Raw genomic sequence first — 23,656 nt, 5'->3', positions numbered from 1 at the left:
GAGATCATATAATTGGTCTCTCAGTCACAGAATATTAAGGAGTTAGTTGGAACAAAACATTCAAACTGTCATAGAAACAAAAGGTCTTGATGGGTTGGATTAGTGGGCTTAAGAAGAATATGACTCTTTAGTATGATTCTAGCTGAAAGGGTCCATAAACCACATCATGGATATCAAGACCTATTATTAAGAAAAGAAAGATGCCAAAGAATCTCAGAGAGAGTCTAATGTGACTTCTATTGAATCTTCCATTTGATATGTTGCAATTTCTTTTAAAGTGAAAGATTTAATTTTATAAGAAATAAAGATATCTGTAACAAAGGGTTGTAGAGATTTCAACTGGAGTCAAAATTGTCCAAGAGTCTAGAGTGTTACTACTCCTTTAGGAATTAGAAAGACCTCAGATTCATGAGTCATATGTCCACCATATCGTGGGGCTCAGGTAATCTGAGCTCCACACTCTACTTCTTATTTTCTATACAGGACCATAAGGTATCACAGCACCCTTTATCTGTCATCCCCAGCCAGTAGCACCGTCCATTCTCTTTACGACACTGGCAGACAGTGCATAACTACAGATTAGAGTTTCCTACAGAAAATGAAATAAACAGAAAAGGGAAAAGAAAAGCCACATTTGGTCACACCTTCACCTTCATGCCAGTCACTGCCTGCTGACAAAGCAATAAGAGAAAATATGGCCACATTCAATCTTTTCCAACTTACCTGGGAATGCTATGCTTTTTAAGTTTGTGCTACCGAGTTTATGGTTTCTAGAATTAACAGGGAAAATTGGCAGTAGAAAATTTCCAACTCTAAATAGCCAACACAACTGTGAAATAATGTTCTATAAAAGTAAAAGACTTTGAAATTTGAAAATAACTGGCTGGTTCCTGCATTTGTTGTTATACGATGTTGTCAGAGCCAAACATGCATTAGACGGATACATATGCCCACAGTATCTGGCTCATGGGAGGTTCTTAATAAATGCTTGTTGACTGACTGACTTCTAAACCATCTGGCTGCCAAATATGACCCATTCTATCAGCTTTCCTCCTTCGGCTTTAGCATTTTTTTCTTTTCTCTGAGTTGGGTTTACCAAATAAAACTTCTTCTTTAAAAAGTCTAAGGTTTTTTTCTCAAGTAGTATTTACTATATTCAGGCTCAGAACAACTATAGGCCAGATTCAGCTTCTTACTAATGAGCTGATATTGGGTTGACCTTATGAGTTGGCAATCCATCATTAAATCATTCCCAAAATGAACATTAATGAACTTTACCTTCCATAGCTGCACCAATAGCCGAAGCACATGTGGATACTGATTTCTAATTCTCCAAGAAGTGGCATGAGCTTAGCCTGATGTTACTGAATTCTTGTACAGCCAGCTGTCACAGAGAAACAATGCATTTCTCTGTACAGTGGATGGTTTAATCCTTACTAATGTGCTGATATGATAAATCTCAGCGATCTGGTCAACTTGTGAATGTGAGATCTTTGAAATTCTTGTTCTAGCTGCCAAATTCTCAGATTGGCTAATACATTCTAACTGGCACTAGTGTCAATTCACATTAAAATATTTTGTTTTACCAAATTATTTCATGTTAATCAGTAGGATGCTGCTAATTATCATCAACATTTCTTTGTCCTGGCTCAGTGCCTATATTGAACTTGGAAGATAACTGAAAGACATGGCAATCAGAAGGTATTCTCAAAGGAACTCATTGTTAGAGCTAGAAAGAGTCTTACAGTTAATCTAACATCTCTCTGTTTCAGCTGCCTCACCTATAAAATGGGAACAATAAGGGCATCTACCTTTAAGGATCATTGTGAGGATAAAATGATACAATATTTGCAAAGCACTTTGCAAACTTTAAAGAGTATAGAAATGGTAGCTATCATTATGTTTTAGTCAAACTTTTATTTTTTAGGTAAAAACTCTATAAATTAGGGTTTCCCACAAAAATCTACATAAATAAAGGGGAAAATATTAAATTTATTCACACTTTCACCTTAATTCCATACTTTGCCTGCCGACAAGGCAGTAAGCATGGTCCCATTCAATCTTAGCCAAGATAATGATGTACTAGAAATGTTAAGTGATTTGTGCAAAATCACAGAGCAGAAGAAGAATTAGAACCTACCATTACATCATGTTCTGGTCTATAGGACCAACAGTAGATCATGAAATAGGCAATAGTTGTCTTCCTGTCATTCAACCAGTAACCTCCTATCCCTTGTCAAAAGTTGGTGAGAAAGGAATCAGTAAACCTGGAAAGAACAGAGGGAAGAGGGGTGCTAAGGAACAGATGTAATGGGATTGGGTCCTACTTCCCTCTTCAACTTCATTCTGGTGCTCAAATTTCTTTTAACTCTTAAGTACTTCCACTGTGTCTATTCATAAGGTGTTAGTAAACATGATTTAAGACTTGCTGGGGAATCTGCATTTTCATATAGGTGACTGAAGACTGAAAAGCCTTCTCGACCCAAAACAATAAAATTACACTGGTCACAATAAGTAATAAGCTTCAAAACAGGAGCTTTGATCCTGTCAAGTGCTTCCTTGGAAATATCAGGTGCTTAATAAATGCTTACTGATTGCTGATTGATTCATTCCCTAAATCATGCAACCTAGGCAGACAGCTATAGTAAGGTGTACCAAATTCCTGGGATTTGCTTTTCCCTGGGATTGATGTTAGGAGTGAGAAAATCCAGGAGGGACTCAGCTGGAATGGCCCACAACATGTCACTCCCAGGATCTCAGATCTGACTTAAATGGAATTGATAGAGTCTGGTCAGTACTGAGAATATAACAACCATTCTACTGTTATAACCTGTAGGCATTTTGGGTTCTCCAAGACTGTACTCAAGACAATGTTTCTTCCTTTGGGAATGGTGGAAGAGGATTGGACTTAAAATAAAAGAATTTGTATCCATTTGGATGCCACCTCTGGTTATTACTATCTGTACCACCTTAGGCAAATCTTTTCAATTCTCAAGGGGGTGTACTAGGTCTGTAAACTGCCTCATTACCCCTTCTAGGTTTCTTTCCATCCCATATTCCTCAACCTATCATATCGCATCCACTCCTCAGAATCTACTCCTCCTTTCACTCTTTCCAGGTACGATTGTACCTTTCCCACTTACCCTTTATGAGCAGTATCACCATCCTTTCCCCAGTCTGGGGTGAATAATCCCAGTACTACTTTCCCTCTTGTGAGGAGGAATTTTAACAAGACCTTTCTGATGTAATAGAAAGTTCATGGGACCCCAAATCTCATAGACTGCTTTAAATTCATCACCTCTGTGGTCCCTTCTAACTCTGAAGTTCTATTCTGTGAGCCAATATAGCAGAAATGTCTCCCACATGCTCAATTGTATGAGACTTAATTACTTTTTGTATTATTTTCATATCATAAAAGTTGGTTTGGCAGTCTATTTTGCACTGCCTGTCCCAAGTGTCAAAGTTATTAATCATAACTATATGTTGATCCCATATCTTCATGCAAAACATTTTATATTATAGGCAAGAAATAATTATATAAAATCTGCTTGTGCCTTCTAGGAATTTATTAGAATTAATTTTTAAATCACCTAAAGGAATTAAAATGTAGAGCTATAATACCCTAAATGAACTAACTGACCCATCAATATTGCATAAAATATTACTATTTAGCAAATACTGTATGAAAATATATTTCAAAGATACTTTCTTGTGGTTTGCTATTTCATAGTGTTGCTTAGCTAACACTGTGAAAGAAATAAGTTTTATAAGCTATATATGTAGTACAGTAGAACAAGAAAATTGCTAAAAGTCAGGGACTAGTATTTAAACTGCAGCTTTGCCACTTACTCTGTGTAGCTTTGGACAAGTTATTTCTCTAGACCTCAGTTTTCTAATCTGTGTAATTGGACTATTGCTTTCTAAAATAGTCACTCATTTGACAAGCATTAATTGTTATTTAAGCTCTAGGGCCTATGAATATGACGTTTTTGAGAAATCGTGTGTGTGTGTGTGTGTGTGTGTGTGTGTGTGTGTGTGTGTGTGTGTAACTAGGGAGAGAGATCATAGGATCATGAATTTAGGACTTGAAGTTACCTTAGAAACCTCCTAATTGAGCCCCTTCATTTTACAAATAAGGAAAATGAAACACAGAGAGTGACTTGTCCAAGGTCACATAGCTAACAAGTAACTGAGGCAGAATTTTAACTTACATCAGTCAGTGAATAAGCATTTAATAAGTACCTACTATGCACCTGGGTCTGAAGTCTTCATGACACAAGTCCAGTGCCCTATATAGCATGGCACTGTTAGAGAAATTCCTTCTTGCATGAACACATTAATATGAATTGGATCAGTTTATTCTGGTTCCTGAAGAGATGAGGGCTAGAGTCAGAGAAAGGGGAGATAGAAGGAGGAAGAAAACATGGCAGCTGTACTCAGGTAGAAAGTGGGGGAAGGGAGAACTGCCAAGTGGCGATAATAACTAAAAAGAGGAGATTCAAGAAATGAACTTCAGTGAAGGCTAATTATGCTTAAAACACTATCAGCAGAAAGTGGGAGGAGGAGAAAAGAAGATGAGATCCCTGGAATCTAGGTTTGAATACTGGGTGTGTCACTTATTTGTGGTGTGAACTGGCCAACACACTTCATCTCTCTGGCCTTCAGTTTCCTGATATGTAAAATGAGGGTGAAGGGATGGATTTACTCAGAAATTCCTTTCATCTCCAAGTCTAGGAGCCTATGATCTCTAATTTCTGTGCATTAATGAGATGAGTGAATCCACAGGTATGGATTCATTCATTGTCTCTAACAAAAAATAAAAAAAAGCTGAAGATTATACCTAAACACTCACATGACTACAGGATCACAATTCAACAACACTTGACAACACCCCCCCCCCAATTTATACTTTTGTTATCATTGTTATTGCTGTTACGTCATTTTAATTGTGTCTGACTCTTCATGACCCTATTGGGTGTTTTCTTGACAAAGATGCTGGAGTGTTTTGCCACTTCCCTTTCCTTCTTGTAGATGAGCAACTGGGCAAACAGGGTTAAGTGGCTAATTTATACTAAGAATTCTAAAATCAGGTGGGAGGGCCGGGGAAAAGGACGGATAGAATTTGAAACTCAAAACTTTAAATAGAAATGTTTAAAAATTGAGGAAAAAAATAAATAAAATAGTTTATCTAAAAAAGTATTCTAAAATCTTTCCAGAATTGAGAAATCTCATTATTTTGTTTGCTTTTAGCAATAATCCCTTTCCAACCCCACCAAAGAAGTGTCCTGTAGAATATATTATTTTTAAGTTAAAGTAAATTCAAATTCATTTTGTTTTGAGCACTGTGTTACAATCTGGAGAAACTGGAGACACCCTCGAGGGTTGAGAAATCAAGGCTGGTGATCTCTGATCTACACAGACAGCCACATAACCCTGTCAGCTTCCAGCACTTGTCTGTGTTATGTCCTCACTTGCATGTAGACAAGGGCTTGTCAATGCATGGAATCAGCTGCCAGGGGAAAGGCTCCTTCTTCTTTGAATGTGCTGTTTCCCTGAAATGACCACTGCTGAGTAACAACCTGGTAAATGGGGTTGACAATGTGTGAAGTACAAAATGTTATCAGAGGAAGGGAGACACAGTGAATTTCAGTTATGATTTAAATTAATGGGAACTCAGTTATACAAAATCTGTACCATGTTCACACAAAAGCCACATGGTGCAAGTAGCTATCTCTGTGTGTATGTCTGCCCAAGAAGGATCAGTATATGTATTTGCAAACCAAATTGAAAGATTTAAGAACATAACTACTCAAATTACAAGGATGCCATTTAACTACCAAACTTTGGATTCCATTCAAAAATAGATTTTTTAAACATTATTTTGACAACAGCAACCTGGGGGGATATAGGAGACTGAGGAAACAATCTGGGCAAGATGCTGAAAGATCTGGTTTATGTGAGACTTAAGTTTCATCTTGAAATAAAGATTTACCAAACCAGCTACTGGATTTCTTTGGCATGTGTAATTGCTTTTAAAAAGTCAGACAACCAAGAAGGAAAAGACTCTCAAAGACTGCAGGATCTGAACAGCTTCCAATTCAAACCAGCCCACTGCTTCTTCAAGACGCGTGTATACGGCACAGCTTACAGTAGTCAGTAAGCGTGACCTTTCTTGGATAGAGAAGAAAACAGCCAATGGGAAAATGGCGATGACGCACTCTTCCAGCTTTGCTGGATGCCTCTTTTCTGGTTCACAGCTTCAATCTATTAAGTGACCTAAATACATCTCTGTGCAAAACACAAATGCAACTGAGGTAGAAATGTCCCCCAAGAGAAATCAGGCTTCCCCTCCCCCCCACCTCTTTCTTTATTATCCGAAGAAACAGGCAACTCAAGTGGGACTTGGAATCGATGACTTGGCAAAGGAATTGGCTTGGGGAATCTGGGTCTTAAATAATAATCTACCAGAAAGTCTGGTATTAATCAAATCCAAAAAGGTGGGATGAGGGAAACTGAGGTAAGTAGGTGGGCTCCTCCTTAACATAGGATTACCTAATGTTATTATTTGGCATGCTAAGAAAATAATTTGGAGGAAAATACTCATTAGCATCCCTGAAAGAATAAGAAAGAATAAGAATAAGAGAATAAGACAATTAGCATTCTTAAATAAGAGACATAAGTGTAATGGGAACAGAAAAGTTCCTAAGTGGCTCATCCCACAGCCTGCTTTGCACTAATGTGAATGTTAAATGTGTACCAGAGGAGGAAAAAAAATAAGGATAAATGAAACGAGTGTTATTCTTCATGAAATCATAGAACTAGACTAGAAAAGATCTCTAGTCCTATTCTCTCATTTTACAGATAGGGAAACTGAGGTCCACGAAGAAGTATGACTTCATACTCCTACAGTACTATGGTGTCTCCTTTACAAATAGTGATCTTGCACCCCATGCGTATTTACACAGTTCTAACCACTGAGCTTGATTTGAAACTTACCAGGTAAAATAAAATTTTATATGCAGAGATAGTAAAATTCCATTACAAAGTACCTTGTGTTGTGGAGTCCTTTAGCACAGGGACAAACTCGTCTTTTCCCACATACCTGGTAAGTGTGACACACCTCTTTCTCACTCTAATGAGTTGGTGCAGAACCAGAAAGACAATTAATACCATAATATTAATATAAAAAAACCCAATTTCCAAGACTTGTATAAAGCAATGAAGAATGAAATGAGTTGAATGAGGAGAACAATTTATACAATTATAACAACATTATTTTTAAAAAAAAAACAACTTTGAAAGTTGTAAGAACTCTGGTCAATTCACTGACCATTCATGATTCCAGAGGACCTTGATGAAACATGTTCCCCACCTCCTGACAGAAAAACGGTGGACCCTGGGTGCAGAATGAGACAAACATTTTAAGACACAGCCAACAAAGAAATTAGTTTTGCTTGATTATGCATATTTGGCACAAAGGATTTCTTTTTCCTTTTTTCTTTTCAGTGGGGTGGAAGTAGTAGCATAAATAAGAGAAAAAATGGGTTTCTTTTCATTAAACAAAAGAAAATTTAATTTAAAGAAAACTTATGGCATAAGTATAATGTTTCTCTTTTGCCAAGAGCCAAATCTATTAAATGATTTGAAGGTCTAAACCTATTTTCTCCTTGAAAACTTTCCTCTACAGTCCAAACTGTACCCATCTATCTTCTAAATTCCAACAAAAAATGTAAAGATAATGTAATAATTTATTAGTAATGTTATATCTATATGCTGTTACTAATACATAAATATATTACCAATAAATATATATCAAGTCTGAGTACTATCCTAGTACAGGTGGGGTGGCACAATGAATTAAGTATCAGATTTCTAATCAGGATGACCCAAAATCGTATCCTACCTCTAATACTTACTAGCTGTGTTACCATAGTCATGTCATTTTAGCTCTCTCAGCTTCAGCTTTTTCAGATGTAAGACGGGGATAATAGGGTTGTTGTGATAATAAAATGAGTCAACACATATAAAGCACTTGGCAAATCTAAAAGTGCTATATAAATCCTGTTATTGGGTATTACTGTTCTTTAGAATTGGAAATGATTGTACAGGTCATGTACTTCAGTCCCCCTCCTTGATGCATGAATTTCCTTTGCAATATCTCTAATGAGTGATAATCATAGGATCATAGTTCTAGACTTGGAAGGGGCCTTCGAGGCTCTCAAGTTCAGCACTATCATTTTACAAAAGAGAAAACTGAAGAACAAAAAGAAGATGAGACTTAACCAATGTCACATATGTAGCAAGGATCTGAAGCAGGAACTCAGGTCCTTCTGACTCCAAGCCTAGAGTCCCATTCACTCTGCTATGCTGCACTGTTGAATATATCCAGTGACAGGAAACTCACTGCCTCGTAGTTTATTCTGTTTTGTTAAATCCGCTCTAATTGTTGAGATGCCTTTCCTTATATTGAACCTAAACTTGCCTCCCTGAAACATCAATCCACTTATCCTAGTTCTTCTCTCTAGAATCAAGTAATCAGAGTCTGATTTTAGTTCCCTTCCAATGTTCACAGGCAGAGATCATATTCCTCTGAAGACTTTTCAGCAACAGTTTCATCAACTATTGATCATACAACATGAGTCTGACTGACTCTGGATGTGATACAGATTGTCAAGTTCCCTTCTAAGGTGTGGGATCCTGCATCCTTATTCTGATCAATACAGAGTACATTGGGCAATCTTTCTGGAATTACCTCCCATTTATACTGTACATAGGTAGCTAGATGTTTCAGTGGATAGAATATTGGACTTGGAGTTAGGAACACCTGAATTCAAATTCTGCCTAAGGGACTTACTAGTTGTATGACCCTGGGTAAATCACTTAACCTATTTGGGCCTTAGGTTCCTCCTCTGTAAATGCAAATAATAATAGCACCTCTATGCTAGGATTATTCCAAATATAAAATGGGATAACATTGGTAAAGCATTTTGTCAATCTTAAAGTGCCACATAATTTACCAACCTTAAAGCACCAAAGAAATGCTAGCTAACTAGGTAGTAGTGATAGTGGTATTGGTAGCAGTAATTGGAGTTGTCGTAGCTGTTGTGTGTTTTGGTTGTTCAGTCATTTTTCAGTCATTTCCAACTCTTCATGACCCCATTTGGGGTTTTCTTGGCAAAGATACTAGAGTGGTTGGCCATTTCCTTCTCCAGATCATTTTACAGATGAGGAAACTGAAGCAAACATGATTAAGTGACTTGCCCAGGACCACACAGCTGGTAAGTGTCTGAGGCTGGATTTGAACCCAGGAAGATGAGTCTTCCTGACTTCAGGCCCTGCACTCTATCCACTGCACCATCTAGCTGTCCTGTGTTGGTAGCATTACTAATAATAGTAGAGGTAGTAGTAGTGGTAGAAGAACAAGAAAGAAGAAAGAAGAAGACAATGACTTGAATGTTGCTTCCTCCATTAGAATGTGAGATTCTTAAGGTCAGGGACTGTTTTATGGTCCTTTGTATCCATTACACTTACCAGAGTGCCTGGTATACAGTGCCTGAACATACTTAATCAATGCTTGATGACTGACTAACCACTCTGCTTCTATCAGTGAAGAATTTCTTCACTGGCAGGGAAAGTGAGTGAACTCGAAAGATATTGTGAAGGAAAATTTGACAATTGATCCAATATGTGGGATATGAGAGAGTTAATAGTCTGGGATAATGCCAAGGTCAAGAACCTGGGAGCTTAGAAGGACGGTGGTACCTTCAATAGAAATAGGGAAATTTAGAAGACAAGCAATTCATATATTCCAGTTCAACTCCCATCATACAATTCTAGACCAAAAATAAACCCATAAGTTCTAGGACACAGAGAAGCAAAAGGCCTACGTTCTAAATTCAAATGAAACTGTGAAATTTGAAATTTGTTAATGATGAATAGCTCCTGACATCAGGAATATCTTTTGTCATGGCAGCCAATATACTCTATATTTCTGCCAGCACACAATGAAAGGTATATACAGTAGAACCTCAGTTTACGAGTAACCTGGTTTATTAATGCTTCGCTGGACAAGGAAAATTTTTTTTGCAAAATTTGTCTTGCACTTTGAACATCAAAATTTTGTTGAAAAACGTCACCCAAATAAGGCTATAGCAATGAGAGCCACAAATATTTTTAACAATAATGCAATGTCACATCTTCTGAAAAAAACATCAAAAACAAGTGTCATTAGATAGATTCCTAGTCAGAAGCGAATGTAAAGAAAAAAATATCAGTGAGTCAAACATGAAAGTGATTATAAAAAATGAAAAATGAGTGAAAGCAGTAGTGTTAGTCTTACTTTGAGTGAAAATAGCCAAAGAGAGAACACTCCCGATGATGAAATCTCCGATGTTCTTGCAGAAGGAGATTCTTTTTCCAAGCAATAACCTTTCCTCCTCCTTCTCCCTCTCATCACCCTCACGTCAATCACAACTCTTCTCAAAGGTAAAGTGCAGGTCAATTTATTTTATTTTCAGTTTATATTATATACTAATCATTGCTATTGAATTTCAGGTGCATTGGGGACAAAAACTTACTTAAAATTATAAATATTTATTTTTATATGAATATTTTGGGGGATGTGGTATCGATCATCTGACTTTACATTATTTCCTATGGGAAAAATTTGCTTTGCAATACAAACAAATCATATAATGAATAGAATCTCAGAATGAATTAAATTTGTAAACTAAGGTTCTACTGTACATTTGATCAAAAGGAACATACCACTAGAATTTACCTTTCCCTCCCATACCTAGCCAATGGTTCCTTTCCAAAAGTTCAAGTTTCTTGATAACATAAGATCGTCTGTGTATGTCAGAACCATGGTCCATCTCAATTAGTACTCAATCTTTCACACAGCTACTAAAGCATCTTTAGTGGAATGATGTGGTTGTCCACTAACATCAACCCCAAAATTCTTTAGGACATCATCCTCAAAAGGTTAGGGCTATCACTTGAAAAAACAAATAATTGGAGATGCATTCTTTTGGTCTGGAAGCAAAAATCACCATAAAATATGGCTATCTTTCTCCAGAGCTTTAAAAAGGCAGGATCATCTTTTGTGACATAAAAGCTTCAAGAGGACTAGAGCAACATATAAGTCACTTCAATAGAGTGTCACAAGACATTCATCTAAAAAATTATTCATTGAATTTACATGCATCTTCACAAGATATATGTTCCAAAGAAAATTTATTGAATTAGCATTAATATATACCCTTTAGAGCAAAGTTAACTCCATCAAGTCAGCATTCCTGTTTTTCTTCTGAAAGACAGTATAGACACTCCCAGAGTTAGTATCAGAAGTGGGCTATTCAGTTCTTCAATTTCTTCATTTATTCATTCAACAAGCATCTATTAATCACCTACTATGTGTTAGACACTATGCTAGGTGCTAGAGATACAAAAAGAAAACCAAACAGTTCTTGTCCTCAAGGAATTTATGTTCTGCTGTGGAGAGTGGAGAGAAAGGGAGAGGAATAGTGTATACTCGGATAATTAAATATAAAATAAATACCAAGTAAATATAAAACAAGTTGGGGGGAAGGGCACTAACAACTAATACAAAGGAGTGCTCGATAGAGAAGGGGTTTTTATGAAGAAATGACTACCATATAAAAATAGAAGGCATCAGTAAAAACTTTTTTTAAGAAAAAGAGATTTTCATAAAGCCATGAAGACTCAACTGAGATTACATAATATGAATTTATAGCAGATTGAGGCTGTAAAGGTTCATGACTTCATCCAACAGTGTTCAGCATCCTGGAAATGGGAACAAAGAAGGTGATGGTGACCCATGATTGAAGATTGTCAGAGCAATGGTAGAGCAAGGGTGAAAGAGAACAGTGTTGTTGAAGAGTACAAGACAGTGAAGTGGTAAAAGTGACCTCAAAACATTGGTGATCAAAAGGAGGGTACAGAAGGGCTGGAAGTCATGGTTACATCAAAGAATAGCCAAGGAGTGAGACATTAGTTGAGATAGAAAGATTGGTGATTGTCCTCAGAGGAGAAGATTTCAGCTAAATATCATGAAGTCAGCATAGTTGTGGACAGCGACATGTAAGATATGACCACCCCACGTGTGGCAGAAGTGGAATGAGAAGATTAAAAATTGAGAAGATCGAAGGTGGAGAGGTCAATGTTCTTAAAGGTCAATGTGTATCTTGAAGACCTCAAATAAAGAGGGTAGGGATAAAGGTAGAGAAAGATAGTAAGCTAGGTACTTATCTCTAGAAAGAAGAGAGGGTAACCTAGAGACCAATATATTAGCACAACAACGACAGGTTGATATAGATAGTAGGAGTTATAAATGGTGCAGTGGTCACAGCACTGGACTTGATATCAGGAAGACCTGAGTTCCACTCTTGCCTCAGAGACATACTAGCTATGTGGCCCAGGGGAAGTCACTTAAACCTGTCTAAGCCTCAGATTCCCCATCAGTAAAACTGACATAATAATAGCACTTAGCCCAAAAAGTTATTGTGAGGATCAAATGCAGTAACCTGTAAAGTATTTTGCAAACCTTAAAGTGCTATATAAAAGCCAATTATTGTTGCTGAGTGATGATGGCAGAGGGAAGATCTGGAAATGGTAGTAGGCAACAAAGAGTCTACTGCATCCTCTTCCTGATCTGGTGTGAGAGAAAGACCGAACAATGCAGTGGAGCGTATGGTCAAGGCTGCAGGATCTTCCAGAGAGACACAGGTTTCTGTGAACACTAGGAGATAGAAACTGTGAGACCAAGAGATCTAGGAAGTGGAGTTTGTTCAAGACAGGTCTAACACTCCAAAAGAATTCCTAAAGAGGAGAGAGTTTGAGCAGAGGACTAAAATTCATAGGTCTGAGAGTTTGGGGAAAGGGAGCAGGGAATCACCTTAGCAGATGGTGATTCTAAATCACAGAGATTAGGGGATCAGGACTTGGGAGGTTGCCAGCTATGAACCATCAGCTTCCACAGTTTCTCATTACAGGCACTGTGAGACTTAGGACAAAGACAGCAAGAAGTGAAGACCACTTACCTGGGTCAGTAAATACTTGATGATTAGATCCTCAGGACCAGCTTGAGCTCACAATCGGTGACAATCTGCAAGATAACAGAGGAATGAGGCACACCCAAGAAGATATTTCAACATGACAGAAATCATTAATCCATCAACCAATAAGACATTATTAAGTGCCTGTTGTATACAGGCACTGTGCTAGGTGTTAGAAAGACAAAGACAAAAGTGAAGCAGGTGTGTGCTTTCTTCCTGAAGCTTACAATCACACTCAAGTCAATTCTTTATAAAACCCTCACTAGACCCTACAACCCTCTCCATCTACTATTCTACATCTTTCTTCTCCTTCTCAGCTAAACTCCTGAAAAAGCTATCTACACTCAGTTCCTCTACTTACTTTCTTCTAAGCACTCTATCTGGCTTCCAACCTCATCGTTCAACTGAAACTGTTCCTATCAAAATTATTAATGATCTAATTGATCTTTTCTCAATTCTCTATAGCTTTTTAGCACTATTGACTATCTTGTCTCCCTGGATACTCTCTCCTCTCTGGGCTTTCATGACACTGCTCTTTCCTACTTTTCCTTCTACCTATCCAACCACCCCTCAGTCTCCTTTACTGGATCCTTATCCAGTTCGTACCCCTCAACAATAAGCACACCCATAGACTCTTTCCTGTGTCCTCTTTTTCCCCTCTAAACTCTCATTTGGTGACTGCATCAGGTGATGTCAATTATTATTGCTATGCAAATGACTCTTTAATCAACCATGTTCTGCAAGCAACCTCTCGACAACCACTGTGGACTCCCTCCTTTCTTCTGCCATGGCCATCATGTCTGCAACATCTCTGACTATAATTCCTAGCCCCGTGTGTGTGTGTGTGTGTGTGTGTGTGTGTGTGTGTGTGTGTGTGTGTCTGTGTCTGTGTCTGTGTGTGGTATATAGGGTTGACAGATGATTCCCTTGTACCCTTTCCTTACTGTCTTCTGCTTCTTCCTCCATGCTGTCTTGGTCATCTCCAGTTTAGCCACATGGCCTCCCCTAAAAAGTATTTTTTAAAAGAGCCCAATCATTTCAAAATTGAATAGTCCCTCTGATGCTTCCTCAAAGCCTCTTTGCATCCCAGCAATAGACCTCCACTCAATTATTATGAGACTTCTTGTTCTGGGTTAGGTCTGATTCAAATCAGTTCCCTGGTAGTTTAAATTTGATAATGGAACAAAATGAGATACTTCTAAGTTGTGCACTAGTTGTAAAAAGGAGATTTTCTTAGTCATAGAGAGGGATGTTCAATAAGGATGGACACTGGGGACACCTCAAGTTGATTCAGATAAAGAAAGCTCCCTTGCATCTGTTAATCATGGTGATCCACCAGCTAAACCCCCAAGGATCACCCCACTCCTCAGGTCCTGGGGCTGCTTTGCATTCCTCATCTAATTTTGGAGCTTAATTTCCATGAGGGAAGGGGAAAGGATATGACTTCTACCAGGTCCTTAAAAGCAATATTTCTCTTTGTAAGCATAAAGACTGCCTAAGCAATCCCTGAATTGCTAAGGGCCTACAAGACAAGAAAACACTCTGCTGCAGATATGCTTATTTTTGCAGTGAAATTAAGTTTAGGAAATACCTAAGATTTTATCTAGAAATCTCTAATCCTCAGCATACAAAACCCTTTATTAAAATTGGACTCATTTTAAAATAAGGGAACAGAGTGGTTCATTTTTGAAATGTAGTTTTAAATTGGACTACTTTTAAATGAGTCACTCCTGTGTATAGCATTTATTTCCATGGCTAAGGGTTCAATTTGAATATTGACTATCTCCAAGTATGGTAAAACCTCATGAATTCAGATTCAAAAGTAATTATAAAAATAATAATTTATACAAAAATTGGCCAACTTCTCTTTGAACTATCAGTGGGTGGAGGAAAGAGTTTACTATGAAAATAATGTAAATATGTTTGCAAGGGAGATCAATGCTGTAATTGTGAATCTTCATCTATTAGCAAAGTGGGCTCCCCCCAAAGACCTCCACTTGAAATATCAAAGATGACAATGTAGATTCTTAAACACAAATAGAAATATACTTATTTTTTTTTCTCTGTAATACAAAATTTTACCAATTTAGGCTGCTACCCTTAACTCTTCATTCCAGATCATATAATGAACAAGAAAGTTGTTTGGTATAGACTGTCCCACTTTTATCTAGTACAATGGCAAACATAGGCACTTTACTAGACTCTGAGGGTTCAAAGAGTAGAGTCTTTTAAAAGATTATGTCTTAATTAATAACTATGAGGCAGTGTGGTATGGTGCATAGAGAGCTGATCTCAGAGACTAGGAGACAGGTTAAAATCTCTCCTCTGAAAAATACTGACTATGTGACCCAGACAAAGTCATTTAATTTCTCATTACCCCCAAACAATGTTTTAAGAACATAAGTAAATGCAGTTTCTATCTGCACTGGGAGGGAAAAAATAGTTTTCTCATCAGGTCTTCCTTACACCATTAAAATCACAAATTCAATCCAAATGAAGATAAAATAGTAATATCAATGAAATAGCAATGAAAGCATATTGTGTTGGTGAGGAAAAGAAATTATTTTCTACCACCCTAAAGCTCAAATAATACAGTCACAGCAAGGAAGAGGCAAACAACAGAGGCAGGGTGTTAATGCACTAAAATGATGTGCAAGTAAAACTCTATCCTCTGTTAAGTATGGCATTCTTCCTGATGAAATTAGAGGGGCAGTTTTCCCCAGGCTAGCCAAAAATTGGCCACACCCCTTAAAATAGAAGCCTGCCAATCCTGAGAAGCAATCAGACAACATTCAAGGTACTCAACAATATGGCCCCAATACGTCCACCAAGACAAAAAAAAGGAAAGTGATAACAGGGGAGAGGGGAGGGAGGAGACTTTCTCACTTCCTCCTCTTCTAACCAGACACATCTAGGAGAGAGCAGAGAGAGACTCTTAGTAACAGAGAGAGTAGAGGGGCAGGAAGCAGCTTCAAGGAACCTGACCTCTGGCAGTAGTTAGGAGAGCCAGCTATGGAGTCAGGGGATAACCCTGATAGCTGAACTCAACTGTATGGAGAAGGTGACCAAGGTGACCCCAATGAGCCGTTGATCAGGCAGAGGCTCTGCACCAAGGCTAAAGCAATATGAAAGGATATTGTAGCCCTACCGTGCTGAAGGCCTGAATCATCTTCACCATATATATTCCCCATGTATGTGTCTCACTATCAGTGTACATTGACTGTGGCCACTTTTCACACAGAAACCATGTGCTTTTGTGGGATGATGCCCCCGATCCAAGTCTTTGGGAGAAAATATTTTGTAGCTACTATTATGCTATCTTAGTGAAGGAGTTTTTTTGTATTAATTAAACAAGCTAGCGGATAGAATTTTGAGTTAAAAAGACCTAAATTTCAATTCTGCCTCAGATACTTACTAAATTTGTAAACCTGGACAAGTCACTTAACCTCCTAAATCTGTTTCCTCATCTTCAAAATAAAGATAATAGTAGTACTTCTCTGACAGAGCTGTTATAACAATCAAATGAAATAATACGTACAAAGCACTTTGCAAAACTTCAAACACTATATAGTGTTAAATTTTTAAATTTATATAAATTTTAGATATATCACCATTATCTACTGATAGACTAATAAAAATTAGCACACTAGTCGGGGCTCGGACACTATACTTTTAGGAATGCAGACCCAGAAAGTACTCTTAAATTGAAGTAGCCACCCTTTCCTCCCAGACCCAACCTACAAATCTGTGAGGGCTAAGTTGGAGAAATAGCTCCCCAAGGGGTTGCTACAACTCTTTAATCCTTTGCCACTGTGCCATGAGGCACATCTTATGATCCTTAGTGCCCTGCTTTATATAATATTTCTCTAACCTGCTGCTATGTCACAAATCAACTTACTATTACAACTGAAGAATCAGTGCCTCAAGTTAACCTCAAATAAATGACTAGCCTCAGGAGACTCATAGAGTCCAGTGATGAAGTTACCCAGAAATTCAACTTCAGTGTTTTCACAAGTATAGTTATTTGAAATTTAGCTATTCCTTCCATTTCAGTCAAATCATATAAAGCATTTTGTGTCGGAGAGACAATTTACCTCCTTTTTTTTCTTAGTTGTCACGTTATTTTCTTTCTTTCTTTAGAGGCAATTGGGGTCTGACTGACCCAGAGTCACCCAGTTAATAAGTGTTTGAGGTCATATGTGAACTGAGGTCCTCTTGATTTCAGAGCTAGTGCTCTGTCCACTGCACCACCTAACTGTCCCAGCTCTCACACTATTTAAAAAAAAATGTTAAGCAAAACTATGTTCCCAAAGAGCTATACAATCTGTCTTTAAGCAGCATTTTTTTTTAATGATGAGCTACAGGTTAATTACAAGAACATTCCCCAAATTTCTATTACAAAGATTTTAGAACCTTTGCTCATTTGAGTTGCAAATCAGTGGAGGAGAAAACCAAATAAGAGGGATGCAGAAAGTGATGCCCATGCAAATATATAGGATCTGATTGAATACTATCCATGATAATGACAGGACCAGGTAGCAATCCTTCCTAATATAATAGACAGAGTCCTGGTCTTAGAATCAGGAAGACCTGAATTCAAATCCAGCCTCAAGCACTTACTAGCTTAGTGACCTGGGTAAGTCACTTAACTTTTGTCTGCCTTCGGTTCTTGATTGTAAAATGGGGATAATACCAGCACCTACTTTACAAGGTTGTTGTGAGAATCAGGTGATGTAAACCATTTAGCACAGTAACTGGTATATAGTAGGCACTATATAAATGCCTATCCCCTTCCTCCTTCCAATCTATGAAATTTATCTTCCATTTGCAAAATAGCACCATTCTCCAATCAGCAAACATTGAGATATGATAGTAAGTTAGTATGCCTATTTGTTAGATGGATTCCACTCCACCCACCCCACCGAATGTAGGGAGGAGGGATGAGAAAAAACAAAAAAAAAGTTTTTTATTGGAAAAAAACATTTAATTTTAAAAGATAAAATATGAAAGGCAGATGTCGTAGCTAGTTGGCAGAGTAGATAGAATGATTACCCTGGAGTCAACAAGAGCTGAGTTCAGGGCTAAATCTCACCTCAGGACCTTAATAACTTTGTGGTCTTAAGCAAGTCACCTAACTCCCATCTGCCTCAGTTCTCTCAATGGCAAAATGGAAATAATGATAGCACTCACTGCCCAGGGTTGTTTTGAGGACCTAATGAACTATTTGTAAAACATTTAGCACAATGTCTGGCAGTTGGCAGCATTTAATAAATGCTTGTTCCTTCCCCTAAAGATAGGGAACCTCCAAAAAGAATTAGGAGGCAGGAAAATTGCTCTTTCTTATTCACATTCATTTTGCCCACTATTACTATCCTCCTAAGCAATCCAACCCACTCCACCTCCACCTCACCCCAGCTTAAACTTTAGGTAACTTATTCAGTGGGCAGCTGTGGAGAAATCATGATTTGATCTTGATCTTGAGTTAGAGGGAACTCAACAATCATCTACTCCTCCCTCTCATTTTACAGATGAGGAAACTGAGGAGTCTAAGTGATTTAGCCAATATTACAGAAACTTTAAGTGGCAGGGTCAGGATTCAAACCCAGATCCTCTGAATCCAAATGACTCTTCCCACACCCCTTGTAAAAATTACACAAAGGAAAAGAATCATGTCACCTGAGATTGTGGTCTTGATTCTAGAATCTAGAAAATTTAAGTGGAATGTGAACCCAAGTCTTCTGGCTCCAGATCCCAAGTTTCTTTCACTAGACCTCACTGTGTCCTTTAGATACTTATAATTTTTTTAAGTGACCAAAGTTATTTGGAATAAGACAACCTGACTCTCTCCCTCCATTCTCTTGAAGAATGAACAGTAGAGGCCAGAGGGGGTAGAGAAGTCAGTACTGGGAAGCTAACACAAAAAGACAGTAAATTATATGTTTCCAGAAGAAATGGAGAGAAAAAACACTCTATATCCCCACCCTTCGCCTCCTCCTCTTCTTTTTCTCCTCTTTCTCCTCGCCCTGCCCCCCTTCATGAAGCCAAGAAAAAGAGAAGAGATTCAAAGGAATGAGTTTGGGGTAGGTAGATGATTGGGGAAAGGGGTGGCTGTCTTAGTGCAGACTCATTACTGATCTCTGCAACTCATTCTCCAGTGTTCCCTGTCTGCCCTTTGCACAGGAAGCAGGCCACACAGTCTGGCTCACAGATCCCTGGAGGGCAACCCGCTGAGTCACTCAGGCATTAGCATGTTAGAGGTGGCTGTTTTAGCCCACATGCCCAGGGAACACAGGCTCCAAAGCCCAAAAGGTCATACCTCCCAGGCGGTATGCGCTGCCTTAAATGAGGCATGCCATTATGCAGGCTGAAATCCACACCCACGGTGAAATGAGTCCAATTGTAGGACTTTTCTTAGGGGCCTACATTTTCTTTCATCAATCTGTTTATCTATCAAATAACCTATTTCTTTAAATGATACTTACTAAATCTTATTTTAAAGGGAAAAAATGTATCTCCCTATCTTTTACTTTTCTAGTAATAAAATAAAACCATCTTTCTTGTAGGGAACATGAAGTTGGAGTCAAGTGATCCTTTTCTCTCCTCTGGGAAAGTGAAAACAAGGAGAGAATTTTTGCTGAGCCTGATTGGCCCCAGATACAGCTTCTTCTGACATGATGAGCATGGAGACCAGGCACTATGTGGAGTGAACTCAAGCACATCGTATGGCGTCTGATTTACAGGACTTTGGTAAAGGTGCTTGAGAACAGAGCACTGGCTAGTGAGTGAGTCTAGGGGAATCACAAAGGATTTACTGCCCTTTCTGCAGGATTCCTTCCAACTCCATTTTGACTACGATCTCCTTTACCAACAAATTCACTCAGCATGAATACCTGTCACAACGTCAGAGCTAAAGACAAAACAAAACAGACGAGTTCTGCGTGAGTCAGGGGACTGGTAATGTGCTCTATAGCCTTTCACCTCCAAGTCAAATGGAGGTCCATGTGGATCACAGCCTACAGGAAAGGAGTGGGTGAGCTCAGTCTGTCTTTCGCATTATGGCTGGAAGCCTTGGGAAGGACGCCAAGGACTGAATCATTCTGTGACACTGAACCATGCTCATATTTCTCCTCAAGAACAGGAAGAGGGCACCTTGGAAAAGAATTAACGGGAAACTTTGAATCATGGATGTCCATTCCTATACTAGGGCAGCACATTTGCCAAGGATGCTATTTAGCCTTCTCTGGGCCTTTAGTGCTTGTTGGCCACCTTGAGGTGATAGAAAGAGTATTCCATTTGAAAGTAGGAGAGAGATGAGTGCAAATCCTGACTCTGACACTTGTAGTGTGACCCCCAAGCCAATCAATTAACTTTTCTGAGCCTTGGTCTTCATCAGTAAAAGCAGCATCATAATACTGAAAACTCTGCCCAATGGTACTGACATGACAGTCAGATGAAATAATGTACCTGGATAATGAATTACTCAGAAATTTTAAAGATCTATATAAATGTCAGTTATCATCTCTGGTCCACTCTGCAACCTAGCCTGGGGTTATTCCCCTCTCCAATGTACAGTCCTTAAAACAACTTTCTCAAGCTACAGATTCATTCGGTACAGAAAGCACCAGATTTAGAATCAGTGACCTATGTTCAAATTCTATCCTTGCCCCAAGCTACTTGTATGAACATGGGCAAACTGCTACATCTCTCTGGTCCCCACTTCCTTCATCTCTATAGTGAGGGGGGCTAGACCTCCTTAATCCTTTTCGGGTCTAAATCAAGGCTCCTATGATCCATTCAAAACCATAACTCAGGAGCCCTCACCAGCATGTTTATTTTATCTTTAGTCAGCCAGAGGGAACAATTAGTTCAAAGCAAAAGCAATTAATGAAACAACATAGTGAGAAAACTCAATAAACATAGGACAATAAACACAGAACATTCTCCCACAAATCCATATACCATTAATAGGGAGGGGAGAAGCTGGGAACATAAGTGGGGGCATTCATGCTGCCACAGCACATACATGGAGAGGCAGTGAACAGCACAGTCGCTGTAAGAACACAGATTTCCAGTCCTGTCTCTCCCTGAACCTGTTCCCTGCTATGTGGCATCTCTGCTGGGTGGAGTGCTCTTCTTTTCCCTTTTAGGACTAATCACTCCATTTGTGTCTTCATTTCCCCCAAATCCCTACTCTCACCTTCCTCCAGGGTCTTCCTCCATCAATCATTTGTTCTTTCTTCCATCTTTGATTTCTCCTTATTTTACTGGCTCCTTCCTCTGTGCCTAAACTATGGTCAGATGTCCTCATTCTTTAAAAAAAAATAGTCTTTCCTAACTTCTACTCAATCTATCTTTGTGCTCAACCTATATTCTTTTCTTTCTCATTGACAAACTCACAAAAAATAAATGCGTCTCCAGTGTCTCAGATTCTTTACCACTCATTCACAACTCAACTCTTTGTAATCTGGCTTCTTTCCTAGATACCTAGGGATAGTCTTCTTTCTAAGGTCACCAGTGACCTCCTAATTGCTGAACTGAAAGGATTTTTTCTCTCAGTCTTCATCTTCCTTGACCATAGCCTCCTTTGAACTCTCTTTACCCTTGTCCATCTAGACCAGGGGTGTGGAGACCCTGTGGCCTCGAGGCCACCTATGTGGTCCTCTAGGTCTTCAAATGTGGTCCCTTGACTTGAAGTTTGGGTTCAGTCAAATGGCTGAAGTTGAGGACGCAGAAGGACATGTGTGGCCATGAGACTGCAGGTTCCCCAGCCCTGGTCTAGACATTGTGCTAAGTGCTAAGGATACAAAGGAAGTACCCCAACCTCCTCCAAAAAATGTCCCTACTTTCAAGGGGCTTACAGTCCATTTGGGGAAACAACACACAGCAACTATGTACAAACAAGTTATATTTATACAAAATAAATTATAATCAGTCTCAGAGACAAGGCACTAAGATTAAGAAGGACTGAAAAGGTTTCTAAACTAAATGCAACTTGAAGGAAGCCAGGGAAACCAGGAAGGTAGAGGTGAGGAGGTAAAGAGTTTCAGAGAGAGGGAACAGCTGGCTAAAATTGCCAGAGTCTAGATATAGAGTATTGTGTTGGAGGAAGGGTAAGGAAATCAGTGTCACTCGAATGCAGAGCTAGTGAAGGGGACCAAGATGAACAAGAGTAGAAAGGTTGGAAGAGACCATATGAAAGGTCTGGGCTCTAATCCGGACAAATTCTCAGCTGTGTGACCATGGGCAAATCTTAGAGCCTCACTTTCTTCAGTATAAGTTCCTTGAGGGTGAGACCCCCTTTTGCCTCTTTTGTAGCCCCAGGGCTTAACAAGATACCTGGCACATGGTGCTTAACAAATATTGACTGATTGATCTTTAAAGTGGCATTAATCATTCTTATGCTACCCATCCCTCACAGAGCTATTACCAAAGAAAAAAGCACATCCTAAACCTTAAAATATTATATTAATATATCACTATCTCCAATTCCATCCTTTTCTACAAGCCACTATAGTTAACCAGTTAACAAGTGTCCTCACGTCTACCTTTGGAATATGTCTAAACTATGTTTCCTCCTTTTCATTCCCATTATTGCCACCATCTTTCAAAGACACTCATTACCTCTTTTTTTAAAAATATAATTTATTTATTTTCAGTGTTCAACATTCACTTCCACAAGATTTTGAATTCCAAATTTTCTCCCCTCTCTTCACCCCATGACAGCACGTACCCCAACCACTCCTTTCCCCATTCTGTCCTCCTTTCAATCACCCCCTTTCTACTTTCCCTTTCTGCCTTATTTCCCTGTAGGGCAGGATAGATTTCTATATCCCATTGCCAGGACAACTCATTTCCTAGTTGCATGCAAAAACATTTTTTTAATTAATTTATTTATTTAACTTTTAACATTCATTTTCACAAAATTTTGGGTTTCACATTTTATCCCCATTTATCCCCTCCCCCCACCCCAAAACACAGAGCATTCTAATTACCCCTATCACCAATCTGCCCTCTCTTCTATCATCCCTCCCTTCCCTTGTCCCTATCTTCTCTTTTGTCCTGTAGGGCCAGATAACTTTCTATACCCCATTACCTGTATTTCTTATTTCCTAGTAGCAAGAACAGTACTCGACAGTTGTTCCTAAAACTTTGAGTTCCAACTTCTCTTCATCCCTCCCTCCCCACCCATTCCCTTTGGGAAGGCAAGCAATTCAACATAGGCCATATCTGTGTAGTTTTGCAAATGACTTCCATAATAGTTGTGTTGTGTAAGACTAACTATATTTCCCTCCATCCTATCCTGCCCCCCATTGCTTCTGTTCTCTCTTTGGATCCTGTCCCTCCCCATGAGTGTTGACTTCAAATTACTCCCTCCTTCCATTGCCCTCCCTTCCATCATCCCCCCCCCACCCTGCTTATCCCCTTCTCCCCCACTTTCCTGTATTGTAAGATAGGTTTCCATAGCAAAATGAGTGTGCATTTTATTCCTTCCTTTAGTTGAATGTGATGAGAGTAAGCTTCATGTTTTTCTCTCTCCTCCCCTCTTTTTCCATCCACTAAAAAGTCTTTTGCTTGCCTCT

General features: G+C 38.8%; 1 long non-coding RNA gene across 4 annotated transcripts in view; it reads right to left on the bottom strand.

Moving 5' to 3' along the window:
* Window positions 1-23,656, bottom strand: part of LOC140527140 (uncharacterized) — a 166,156-nt gene that overhangs the window by 83,598 nt on the left and 58,902 nt on the right. For 2 of the 4 annotated variants that reach the window (XR_011974690.1, XR_011974692.1), the window contains exons 3-4: window positions 13,062-13,126; window positions 2,141-2,267 (exon numbers count right to left, since the gene is read on the bottom strand). This is a non-coding gene — a long non-coding RNA (uncharacterized lncRNA). The remainder of the gene's footprint in view (window positions 1-2,140; window positions 2,268-13,061; window positions 13,127-23,656) is intronic. The other 2 variants (XR_011974693.1, XR_011974691.1) reach the window with 1 other exon arrangement.

The sequence above is a fragment of the Notamacropus eugenii genome, chromosome 2 (genome assembly GCF_028372415.1).
Source record: "Notamacropus eugenii isolate mMacEug1 chromosome 2, mMacEug1.pri_v2, whole genome shotgun sequence".
Taxonomy (NCBI): domain Eukaryota; kingdom Metazoa; phylum Chordata; class Mammalia; order Diprotodontia; family Macropodidae; genus Notamacropus; species Notamacropus eugenii.
The sequence above is the reverse complement of the archived record's forward strand: the minus strand, read 5'-3'. Positions and strand labels throughout refer to the sequence as shown.